We start from the raw sequence: 13,086 nt of genomic DNA on the forward strand, positions 1-13,086 counted from the left end.
TTATAAGGAACACCGAAGAGCAGGTTTAAAGAACAGGGTGGAAGAAAGGGTGAAACCAGGGTAAGAAAGATTGCCCCTTGAGCATCAGTTTCAGGAGCAAACTCAGAACTTTTAGAAGCTGCAGCGTCCCGCGAGTGGTGCGCCCTCTCGTGTGAAATCTGACACAAAACAGATGGCACACTGCGCACCGCTGCTCGTAACCGCAAGCCGTAGGCCTTTTCACACGCTTCCAGAGCGATTCCAAGAGGTTGTTTTCCTAGAGCAGAGCATGCGCACATGGTTTCAAAGGTCAACGCACATCCACTGGTTGATGGTTGACAGGGTACCAGGGGATAGTTTAAAAACCAACAGCCTCAGTCCCAAAACCGGGAGTGATCCAGTAAGATAACTCCTACATTTATTACCCTTTGCCCATCACTGTTTGATACTTTAATTTAAGTAGGGAACAACATGAGATATCCCTGAACATAATGGTGCATATTACTCTGATGCTCAAACAAGCCGTGAAGGCGTGCTTGAAGCAACTTTTTATGTCACACTCTACTGACTTTGAAAATAGTGAATAAGAAACACCTTAAGTCAAACTCTAGGACGAAAACAAAGGGTGTGACTGGCACCAGAATTTTAGCTAAAAAGAGAAAGGAATGAAGCACATTGGCTGCCACCAGGGCCTGATCTCATTCCATGCTCTTGGCTTATGGGCAACATCAGAGGAAGAAGCTCCCAAAATACTTGATGGCCTAATGATGCCCGGACAATCACTTCCAAGTTTGTCAATCCAGCAAGCAGGACAGGCGGAAAGGGCAAGCAAAAATTACCCTCCACCAGCCAAAGTGATAAGGGCAAATTAGTAAAACAATGATTGGCCACCAGAGGATGAACGCCGACTCACTGTCCTGCCCCATTTCCATTCACAGAAGACTGCGGATAGCCTCTTCCACATCAGCACTTCAGATGCTGTCCTGTTGTGTTTGTTTTCTTACGAGACTCTGGCTCAGGTTGCCCTTTTAGTGAATTACATTTCAAAAGGTTCAGCTATTTATTAAGTACGCTATAAAAAACCACTAATAAAGTAAAAATCGGTATCAACCAAATACTCCCTTACAATGTATCCCTACACTTCAAATATACAATTTTAATTGATTTAAAGTACAGAAAAGTGAAAGTTGTAGATGTTTGAAGTGGGGCACTTTCCTTTTTAGGTCTCACTTACCAGACATTGCTGTTGCGAGTCTATTGCGAGTGGTGCGCGTGCACTGGTGTCAAAACTGACACAAAACAGATGGCACACTGCGCGCTGCCACTCGTGACTGAAAGCCGTAGCCTTTTCTCACGCACAAGGGCGAGAAAAGTCCACAGCAATTCCAAAAGGTCGTTTTCCTAGAGCAGCGCATGGGCTGCTCTAGGCTTGACCTAAAAAGGGAGCCCAGAGATAGGCTGTGAGGGAAACCTAGATGCTGGAAGTGATAGCCAATCCTCAAATAAGTAATCTAGGAGTGACCTACAGAAGACAGGGTCGGAAATCCCGTGCACTAATAGGTTTCTACCACTGGTGGAGTTGCTGGAGGAGGACATCAAAATGGGGCCTAGGTGTCAACCCCCTCCTCAAACACAACATCCCGAGACATGTATCCTAGAACCAGATTGTAGATCTACCAATGTTCCCCAAGAAATACTTAGCCTCATTAATACTCTCAGACTAGAGGTCGAGGATATGGGAACTATGCTTGAGGGTCTTATTTCCCTGGTAAATCAGCTATTGAATAAGGACCCTTCCTGTCCCTCTTGCCCTGTACCCACTGACTCTACATCTCATCAGGTGGTTTATCCAGAGTGGGAAATACCCACTGTAGGTAAGGCTCCAAAGTTGGCATTTTTTTGCAAGCTAGCCCCCCGCATCCATGCCACGTATAGTAGTTCCAGCACCCTCCAGGACCGAGTAATTAGCTCTGTAATTCGCAAAGACATCTCAAGGGCTTCCAGACTTACCTCCTGAACCCAATTACTAGATTGTATTGAGCTTACACTGAATGAGGTTAATGTTGCCGAAAATCTTCTTTCCCTGGAATATCGTACTTGTCCCCAGATGGTTCCTCGATCCAACTCAGACGGTTCTTACCAAGCAGTGCGTGCCACCAAACACTAGAATATACACTGCCTGGGTTAAGAGGCTTTTCCTCTCTTGAGGCTAATGATTGACTGCTTTGTAATACCCAGAACAAACTAAATGGTCTTTTTGCTCCCCATATGATTAAGGAATCCCCTCTCTTACCCTTAGCTGGTACTCAACTTCCTTGTCTTCATCCTGGAAGGGAGGCTACTGCCTCTCGGGAAGCACCCTCCTTACCTGTTGGAGTATCGGGCCCAAATGATGCACTTATTGATGTTACAAGCGGACAGCGGCTACATTCACCTGCTACCAATGGGACATCCATGTTATCCTGGAATGTAGCAGGATTGAAGACGAAGACCGTCTCCCCTGATTGGTTCACTTTTATTGATCAGTTTGATGACTGTTGTTTTCAAGAAACCTGGGCAATAGACCCCCTATACTGCTTAGGTTACTTAAATGTCTATACCCCTGCAACATGTGTGGGCAAGGGTCGACCCTCAAGGGGATTGGTAATCTGGGTGCGCCAAGATGGCGGTTTTAATATGGAGGTCCTTGAAACACAGAGTAATGATATTGGTGCGATCAGGTTGAAGTGGGGCCAACAAGGGGTTGTGGACGTTTCTAACGTTTATGCCAGAGGCTCAAAGGGGAAGAAGTCGGACGTTATAGCAGCTTTGGACGACTTATTAGATCTACACTCCTGTGGTTCAAACATTCTGATCGCGGGGGATTTTAATGTGACTTTTGAGCCCCTCACTCTTGAACATTGTTGTAGGAACGTGTCATCTGACTGCATGGTTGCCCCCACTTTTTTCCTGGTGTTTTGCTGGTGTTCGACTTAGTTTTGCTGGGATCCTGCTATTCAGGACCCCAGCCTATCTGCGTTCTTCCTAAAATGGATTCCATGTACAATAGGTACACTCCAGTTTGGTTACTGGGGTACCCTTGTGAGTCCCTAGTATATGGTACAATAGGTACTAAGGGCATAGGTTCCCCAGAGGCCTACCAGGGGCTGCAGCATGAATTATGCCACCCCTGGGAAGCCTTCCAAAATTACACCACAGGACTGGTGGCGCAGCCTGGGTAAGGTGGTGCATGCACCCTGTACTGAGATATAGGTTACCTATATCTACCTTAAATCACTTCACATAGAGGCCTATCAGTCACTCCTATGGCAGGCATTATCAATCCTGAAGGCAGGGTGCTTGATTTCATGTGCAAGGGTGCCTATGCATGAGCAGAGCCCCTTTGTAGCCTCGGAACCTATTCTCTGGGGCTGTTCTGTGATGCAGCCTGACCATATACTCTTAAGTGCATTATATCCTCGCTGTAAATGCTAACTTTGGGATGGCTGCACGGAAACATGTTGTGTTTGGTGTCAAACACTTTGGAATCCTACCCCCCTGCCAGTCCTGGCGGTGGGGGTAGAATTCCACCCTTTTAGAGGGAGAGACATGTACACAACGGTCTACCCGATAAACAGTTTAAAGAGCCCTGGCATCACAAAATGGATGCTGCAGCCACAGACATGAGTCTGGCCTCCTCCTGCTGACTGAAACTCCGGCAGGGGAGGCCTGGATAATAGGTTTCCTGTCACAGGGAGGTGTAACCACCTCACAGACAGGCCTTAGGGAATTAGGGCTGGGTGGGTGCACTCCAGGAGTGCTTTGAAGTCTGCACTGGGGGCACATTTGGTTTCCCTGTGGATAGTCCAGTTCAAACCGGTTGCACGGAGCTACGAGCCCCTGCTCTGGCAAAAAACTGAACAAAGGAAATGGGTGTAGCCACCCCTCTTACCAAACCCTCCCTTAGGTGGGTCACCAGAGTTAGTCCAACCCCTTTCTTACATATAAGTAAGGAACCCCTGGTAACAGGACTTTAGATATCCCTGGATGAAACTCTGCAACTGAATCCTGGAACTTCGATGCTCTACTCAAGACTAGAGGACTAAAGAAATCTCCCTTGTGGTCAAGGAGTGACTCCCCTGCTTGGCAGGCACCAACGAAGCATTTGCCGGTCTGCATCTCCGAAGCTCCCGACGTACTCCGAAGTATCTGCAGCCCAGGAAGAGGATTTCCAAACTTCTCAGAGGTTGACCCGAGTCCCCAGCAAAGCTGAGACCTGCAGCCCTCGTGAGTGATGTGGATCCAGAACGCCTGGACACCGTGCACAATTGCAAGTGCATTGAATTCTCGACATCTCTTGAAGTCGTGCTTTAGGTTACTTGTAGCCCCAGCCCCGAGCACCATCTGCACTGAAAATTGTGGGCCCACACTCCAAGAGTGTTCCGTGGGCCCGATTCTTGCATTTCCACTCGAGGCTCCTTTGCGATCCCTAGTCCGTTGACTGGTGGGTCCCTGTGCAGTCAACTCTGATTTTCCTTAGGCTTCTCTGATTGCTTTAGATGTGCCCTGACTCCCCACCAAGTGGTGAGTCCCTCGGACCTTGCTGGCCCGCACCGAAGTATCTTTCTCCTTACTGTTGCCACGGCTTGTTGGGTCCAATCCGGGCACCGATACCGCTGCACTCGACATCCTTCATGGGAGAGCACAAATCTAGCTCCTGGTTGTCGTTGATGCTGCCTGGTCCTCATGGCTGAAGAGTCAAGCTTCATCTCCTTTATCTGAAATCACCCAACATCGGTGGGTATCTGCCTATCGTGCCCCTGGTTACTGGCTAGTGACACAGACTCTGTCCCCTCTGCTTTCAGGGTCTTCTCATCTACGATCCAGGCTTGGATCTCTGCGGACACTTTCCACTTCGACTGCAGTAGCACTTTGCAGCAGATCGCCATTGGAAACAGCGACGATTCCTGACACCTAAAGATACCTATGCACCCGGCTTCCCTGGGTGAGGTAACTCGAGTACTCCATTGCTCCTGTGGGTGTTGGCTCTAGAACCCCTTAAGTCTAAGGGGGTTTGCTCAAAGTCCTCCTCTAAGTGTCCCTTTTCTTAAATTTCCAACCGCGTCATTCCCCATTGAAGTTAACGGCGATCCGTGGCTGTGTTCAGACACTGCACGTGTCCCCTGTGGGTCCCCTGCGTCACTACCTTGGGTGGTTCCTGGTGGCCCCAGCACTTCTGCAGGCTGTAGGCCTTGTGTCTATCAAAGTTGTGGTTCTTATACCACTTTATTGATATATGATTTGGTACGTCCCTAGGGCTCAACATATATTGTGTTAATTTACTGTGTGCTATTAAGTTTTCTGTATGCACTTTTGCCTCTAGCCTCATAAAGAAACTGGAGGGATGTGTTTAGAATAAATATATATATTTTATATATATCCTTTGTGTGGTTCTCCTTTCATTTGGTCATTCACGAGATTATAGACTGGTAAAACAAGCTGCTTCACATTCCTCCAATACATAGCCTGAAGGCTGCTCCATAGTTACCACAAGGATAGCTTTCAATAAAGGTTGCATGTAACCTATCATCAATAAGGGTTGTTTGGACTGGTGCAAGGTGCCCACTAAAATAGTGGACAGCATATGCCAGGCCAACTTCTCACACATTAATTCAAGTCTTGCTAAAGCAGGCACGACAAAGTGCACAGCATTGGCGCCCTTCTTCTTTGTATTTGCAGCAGCGTGCCATGAGCCCTTCCACTTTAATAACGCCTGTCGCTTATTTGAAATGCAGCCCACACAGCACTCGTGGGACGCCGCTTGTTTGTATTTGCAGCGCAATGCAGGATTTCACTTTGGGAGCGGCTGCCGCCCCACACAGCATGCGTGTCCTGCAAGTGCTGTGTGGGTCGGGGGCTGTTCTTGCAGTGGGAGCGTGCAGGGCCCGCTGCAAATGCAAACAAGCAGGCACCATTGCCCAATTAATGGATAACTTATCCCATGGCTTCATCAGGACCTTAAGTATTACTACTGCTCTCCGTCAGTACCTCTGGCGGTTCCAAAAGCCGTCTGGGGCTTTTGGAACCGCCAGAGGTACCGATGGAGAGAGCGGTGCCTCCTATGTCCTGATCAGTGGCCAGGTGAGGAGAGGTCTTATCCTCTCAAAAGACGGGAAATCGTCATTTACAGAGAAACTGTTATCCTTATTTGCAGGTAAAGAGGTTGTATCAGTTCCAACTCTTTACACACATTATATATTGTGTATTTATAACACTCACTTGCAGTAGCAATACTTAATGTCCTGACGAAGGCATAGGACAAGTTATCCATTAATTACTGAAACATGTTGACCCTTCACATCTAGACAGTTACTTGTTTAAGACTGTCGTTTTGCACTGTTTTTATGTCTTGATCTCTGAGAAGCACGAATAAATAATTTTGCTTCCCATTGGTAATTTTAACTCACATCACATACACACTACTGCACTGCATTCACGATTCCCACATAATCGAGTACTCGCATCTAGAGGTCCAAATACAGCGTGTTTTATCGAAATAGGTCAAAACATCTACGAGCTCCCCTTTCCTGAAGCAAGGATTGCAGCCCGTAGTGCCACTCGTGTGGCATTAGGAGGAGACCCAGATGATGAAGCATGTCACCACTAGTGAGTTATGGGAATCCGTCCTTTTAATAGAATTGTCCTTCACTGATTTGTAGAAACCAGATTAGTCCTGTTGCTAGTTTCTTACTTTTATCTAGCTTATCAGATCCATGGATATTTGTGTTTAGAAAACAACCCTAGGCCAGACAATGGACGAGGCATGGTCTCTGAAAGGGGGGCGAACAATAGAGCACAGGGTCTGCATATGATTTTAAACCAGCCGAGACTGATTATTAATAACAACAACAAAAACACCCACCCTGCAAACAGCCTCCTCTAACAGGCACCTTCCATTCATTTGATAATTAAAACAACACATAATGCACATGTGTTTAGGTGTTTCCCTTTCTTTATTTCATAATAATACTGAATGGGATTTCTTTTCAATTGGAATTGGGAGTGCAGTTGTGGAAAATGACTAAAATCGGTATAGATAAGCGGCGTTCATTTCTGTTCACCATGGTCACTGTTGAGTGTAAAGTAAAAATCATGAAACATTGGCCACACCATCTTGCCCCTTTTTAGGCACCTTCGTGCGCGTAAGTGGCAGCCATTTTGAAAACCATGGTTTCCCTGCCCAGCGCCGCTAGCTAGCGTGTCTCTCCCTCTGACCTCGCAAGCATCCCCCGCGCGCTGATAGCCCCCGCTCTCTCATACCTGAACCATAAAACTCCCCTCCAGCGCTACTCTGCTTCGGATATGCATTCCGCTCCCGAACAACACCTCCCCATCCTTTGATGAACCCCCTTCCTCTGTGCCCAATCTTCCTGCCCGTTCCCAGGGCGCCACCTGGCCCTGCGGATACCATTTATTGGCCCCCTTACAGTAAGCAGCTGCCCCGATTCAAAGGATCTCTGACTGATCAAAGCCCCCTCCACCCCATGAGATCCGATCAGACACACATTCCGGGAATCGACGGAATGGCCTGGTGTGGGATAGTCATCACCTACTGTGAACGGGGTGGGGACTTCTACTGTAAATGTGTGGGAACAGGCCCAAAGTGAGGATTCCGAGGATGTCTTTCCGTACATCAAAGTATTGACAAGAATGTGTTTCATGTAATAAAGCAATAAACCTGTGTATAAGAGGCCAGGCCTCAAGGATGCGTCTAGAGCACCTCGAGAAGATACCCTGATGTCTGATTTGACGTGTTCTGCTCCGTCGGAATAAACTCCTGTTTCCTGCCTTCCAGTCTCCAGCGCCTGCCTCTTTATTTGGTAACCGTGAGTTGGGTTAGAGGCGGCTAACGCCGGGCAAACCTTGAAAAGGGGTAATCGACCTGATCTGCCTAACCCTTTTTCTACACAGTATATTTGTCTCTTGGCTTGGAGAGTCAAGTTAAATAAATAATGTAATTCATTCAACGGCTTGTGTTTTGCTTCAGATGAGTAATCAACAGATTTTGCGTTTCGATACCCCAAAACAAAGTATATTTATCACATAAAAGTTATACCCTCTTATATTAGGGCACAAAATACAAGTTCCCGAATAAAAAAGGCAGGATTTCGTTTTGTTTGGAAGCTACGTTATGAAATCAACAGGTCTGTTTTATTTAGCGATCAGATGCGTTCTCCCAGTACTTCATTATCCGTGGACATGACCATACTGTATAGAAGAACATAGCCCATGCCAAAGCATGTTTTTGCCACATGTTTGTCTTTCCCGGGTCAGTCATGTGTATCATTTTGAATGTGCCATTAATGCAGTGAAATCATAATATGTTTGAGGGCAGTGTCCTACTTGTATCTGTGAATTACAACTAAAGTCCCTTCCTCATTTCCCCTCACCATCAAAATAATTTTAGGCATGTCATCTTGTAGTGTTCTTTAGTATCTTGTGACCGATCCGCTCGACATAGGCAGATCCAGCATGTCTGTGAGGGTGCTTGTGAACCAGGTGTCCCTCAATGCTTGTGGTTTTTCCTGCCTGTAACTGGAAGTATTTAACTGTTCAATTGTGGGATTTGCAGTCCAAACTCTGTAGTTTTTCCCTCTTATTCTCCGCGACTATCAGTTTTTCCCTCCACATGTCTCCTTTGCTCTGTGCTAAGACCAGCATGTTAAGCAGTGCACCCCCAGTGACCATTTTGTGATAACAAGTAAGTGAAACCAGCCCTCCTTCCCCCATGAGACAGCAGTAATCTGCCGTAAGATGTTTAAACTGTGTTTAATAGGGACTGTGCACTTCGTTTTTTGGCCAGGAGAGGGAGTAAAGTTTTATACAAATAGTGTTGTTAGAGGACAAGTTTGTTAGGGCCTTACCTGCAGAAGTACAAAGAGTGGATTAAGCCTGTCTGTCTCCTAGGAGATTTCTGAATAGAGGAGCAGCTTCTAACTCCCTGGCCAGCAAACCTTGTGGAGTGGTGTGGCTCACTGGTTAGAGGCGGCTGACCTGTAAGCAGAGAATGGTCCGGGACCAGGGTTCAATTCCCGACGCGGCAGGGTTGTGGACCAGGGTCAAAACGGACTCGATAATTCTCGCCTCGGTGCCTACTCTAATCAGGGAACACACTCGGCAACTCTGGGCATTAAGCTTGCCTCATCTCTACAACGGCCCCCCACAGACGCCGGGGATGCCTGGTTTCACCTTGGAGATACCCAGAAAGGGACCATCTCACAGGGAAAACCAGGACGGGTTCCCCAGCGGTCTTCAGCGCCGGGATACTCCTTGGAGTCACAGTGCGCTTTACAAGTATACCCACATTTACATTTACCTTGTCTGAGGTATCTGGGACCTAATATAGTCTGATAATGTTTGGTACATGTGTACACTGATTGGTGGTTGTCTCTGATGTTTCTATTGGATTAGGGTTAGTGTCTTCATTGGTTGGGTATTTGAGGGTTCTGATTGGTTTCTGGGTCTGTGATTCAATCAATGTAGGGTTGGGGCTAGGGTTAGGATTTCTATTGGAAGTAGGGACTAGGGCTTCCTGTGTTATTGGTTGTTGGGACTAGGGTTAGGGTTAGGCCTTTAATTGGAAGTAGCGATTAGAGCTTCTGGTGTGATTGGTTCCTGGACTAGGTGTGGGACTAAGAGTAGGGTTAGGCTTTCTATTGAAAATAGGAACTAGGGCTTCCTGTGCCATTTGTTGCTTGGACTAGGGTTGAGACTACTGGTAGGGCTAGGGCCTCTATTGGACGTAGAGATCAGGGTTTTCTAAACTGATTGGGTGCTTGGACTAGGGTCATGATTGGCTGTAAGGTCCTGGTCTCCAATTGGTTCTAGAGTTTAGGGTTAGTGTTGTGATTGGATAGTGTTTGGGCTAGGGTTCCCAATGGCTGAAGGGGTCACCTGACTACTAGGGTCATAAACAACCAAGGCTTAGGGCATCGCCGCTTGGGAGTCGGAGCTAAGGGTGGAGAGGACATGGGTGAGGGCCTGTTTAAACCTGTTAGAGATTGTCCGGGACCAGTGCCAGGAATGCTGGCCATTCATTAATACCTACCCTACGTATTTTTAATGGTTGAAGCTTTTATTCGATATGCAAGATATCTTGAAACCCTACGTATTTGTCACTCTGTATATATACATTTATTTTCACTATAGATATGTGCCTATCTTTGTGTATTGCTTTGTATAAACATGTACAATACCTATGTTATAAAACAACAAAAAAGACAAAAATCATCTTTGGTCTACATGTACTTGCTTCCATTGTGCATCTATGTACCTCCATGTACTTGGATCTGTGTGTCAGTTATTTTTCTCCTTAAAAAGCATATCCAATGCACTACCCTATTTCTCAACCTGTACCTCTATCAATATCTTTAATCTGCATATACTTACCTCCTTTATGCATCTATATACTTTCAATGTACTTATGTATCTATATATTTATCACTTTCTTCTAATTTAGCATATCCAATGCACTACCCTATTTCTCAGCCTATACTTCTCTCAATATATCTTCTAGCCCAACTTTCTGACTCATTTCAAACTTCTTTCTACTACTCTTTCCAATTCACTACCCTATGTCTCACCCTATACATATGTCAATATATCCTCTACACCCACTCCCTTTTATCCCAAACCCTATACCACTACTATGTTTCACAAAATAATCTCCTCTCCTACTCTATCCCACCTTATATCAACAGACACCTCTTTTACTATACCGATCCCCCAAAAGAAACCTTTCTAAACCCTCCCCTCTGACTCTTCCCCTCCAAAAACACTTTTTACTCATCCAAAAGCCTCCTCCTACTGCTATGACCTAAAAAAAGAAATCATTCACTCTTCTGTCCCTCCACTATCCTTTTCAATCAAAATAACAGACTAACATGTTCACTTCTCTAATTCCATATTCCACCATATTAATTCACCACTAATCCTTTATGGGTTCCAGAGTAGCGTGCTACTGGCCATCAAAGCATTTCAACACCTCATCAGGCTTACAAGCGCTATATAAATGCAAACCTTTTTTACCTCTCCCCAACCCTTCTCAATCCAAATAACTGACTAACCTATCCACCACTCAAATTACTTCATATTTCACTATACTAATTTTCAACACTAATCCTTTATGGGTTCCTGAGTAGCCTGCTACTCGCCAGAAAAGCGATTTAACACCCCATCAGGGGTAACAGGCACTATATGAATGCAACTCTTTCTTTCCCTTCTATCCCTCCGCTATCCCTCGCACTCCAAATAACTGACTAATATCCACCACTCAAATTACTTTCATATTTCACCATACTAATTCACCATTAATCCTTTATGGGTTTCCGGAATAGCATACTACCCGCCAAAAAAAGCGCTTCAACACCCCCATCAGGGGTTAGAAGCGCTATATAAATACAAACCTTCTTTCCTCTTCTATCCTTCTGCTATCCTTCCGAATCCAAATAACTGACTAACATATCCACCACTTAAAAGTTACTTGCATGTTTTACTATACTAATTCAAAACTAATCCTCAATAGGTCCCGGAGTAGCTTGCTACTCGCCGAAAAAGCGCTTGGACGCCTCCTCATGGGTAGTAAGTGCTATACAAATGCAATTACAATACAATACAAGACAATATTGTGATTTTATTGCAGATGCTGATGAGCAATGGGGGATCTTAAAGTTAGAACTGCCACCAATTAAAAAATGGTCTGACGTGGCAATCCAAATCAATGCCACTTATCTAGAGAAGGGACCACGGGCGGCGAATGTCAGATCCACATCCGATAGGCATGGAGCAAATACTTTCAACAATGGCAATTGTGCCAGTCGCATAGACTACTTATTAATCAATCTGCGACTGTGGCATCCCTTAAGGGATATGGTAGTAAGAGAGCGGCCAGAGAGTGACCACAACCCCCTGTGTGCAACTCTTGGTTTGTTACCACAACGGGAACACACGCGATCAGAGAGTAATTTGCTCACAAGGATGTGGTTCCATCAAACGACATGAGACGCCTAAAATGGGCAAATATACTCAAGCACCCCGAAGCTTTAGCTTCAATATCACTAGATGTTGAAGGGGCGAGTTCAGAGTTGGAAGTATGCATGCTAAACTCAGCTGCTCTTGACCCGGTGATCGGTACCCATGTTAGCTTTTTTGCCAAGCTACGCACTTATTTTAATAGATGCCATTATGCCAAGGGAGTCTATCCTAGGAAAGGCCCACAGTGGTTCAATATGGAATGTAAAGAGGTGCGTAGAAAACTAGGAGCTGCAATTAAAGAGTGAAATCCCAGTGCTGTACGGCAACTAAGGTATAATTACCGAAGAGCACAAGTTAGATAGATGGCAGGAACTCAAATTAGCATGCGAAAACAAAAATCCCAAACAGTTTTGGAACATAGCTAAGTGGGACAGGGGTGGTCTGCCAACCCAGCCGCAAAACCACGTTTCACAGGAGCATTGGGTCACTCACTTTAAGCCTCAATATGCACGTAGCTCAGGGGAAGGGACGGAAGAGAAGCCCCCGTGCCGGTACTAAACAGGCACAGTTTTTGAAGATGCTGAAGTTAGTCTGGCCCATTACCAGTGGCAGTGATGAACTCAAACGCTCCACCCATCATTTTCCGTATTCATAAATATGCCAGGTGTGCCCAGATGTGGGTCCCGTGCTCGCTGCAATGCTGGAATCAAGCCGCACCCTACAGTCAGGACCCAGATGTGGGTCCTGTGCTCGCTGCACCACTGGAATGAAGCCGCACCCTACAATCAGGACCCAGATGTGGGTTCAGTGCTCGCTGCACCGCTGGAATCAAGCCGCACCATACAGTCAAGGCCCAGATAGGCTGAAACCGGTCTTGGTTTGGTTGAGTTCCGGCTCAGAAAAGATCTGCATTGGCTCTTCAAGCTGGATTGCTTCTATTGGAAGGAGTCTAAAGCTGATTTGAATATGGTGCTTCCTGTTTGAGGTGGCATTGTGGGCCAACAACCAATTGATCTCCCTCTTCTGCTTGGCCTGGGGAGGACCTGGACGTAAGCCGGAGTCTATTGAGGATGAGGATGTGATAAATGCCTGGTA

This window comes from Lissotriton helveticus, assembly GCF_964261635.1.
Source record: "Lissotriton helveticus chromosome 1_1 unlocalized genomic scaffold, aLisHel1.1 SUPER_1_unloc_64, whole genome shotgun sequence".
NCBI classification, from domain to species: domain Eukaryota; kingdom Metazoa; phylum Chordata; class Amphibia; order Caudata; family Salamandridae; genus Lissotriton; species Lissotriton helveticus.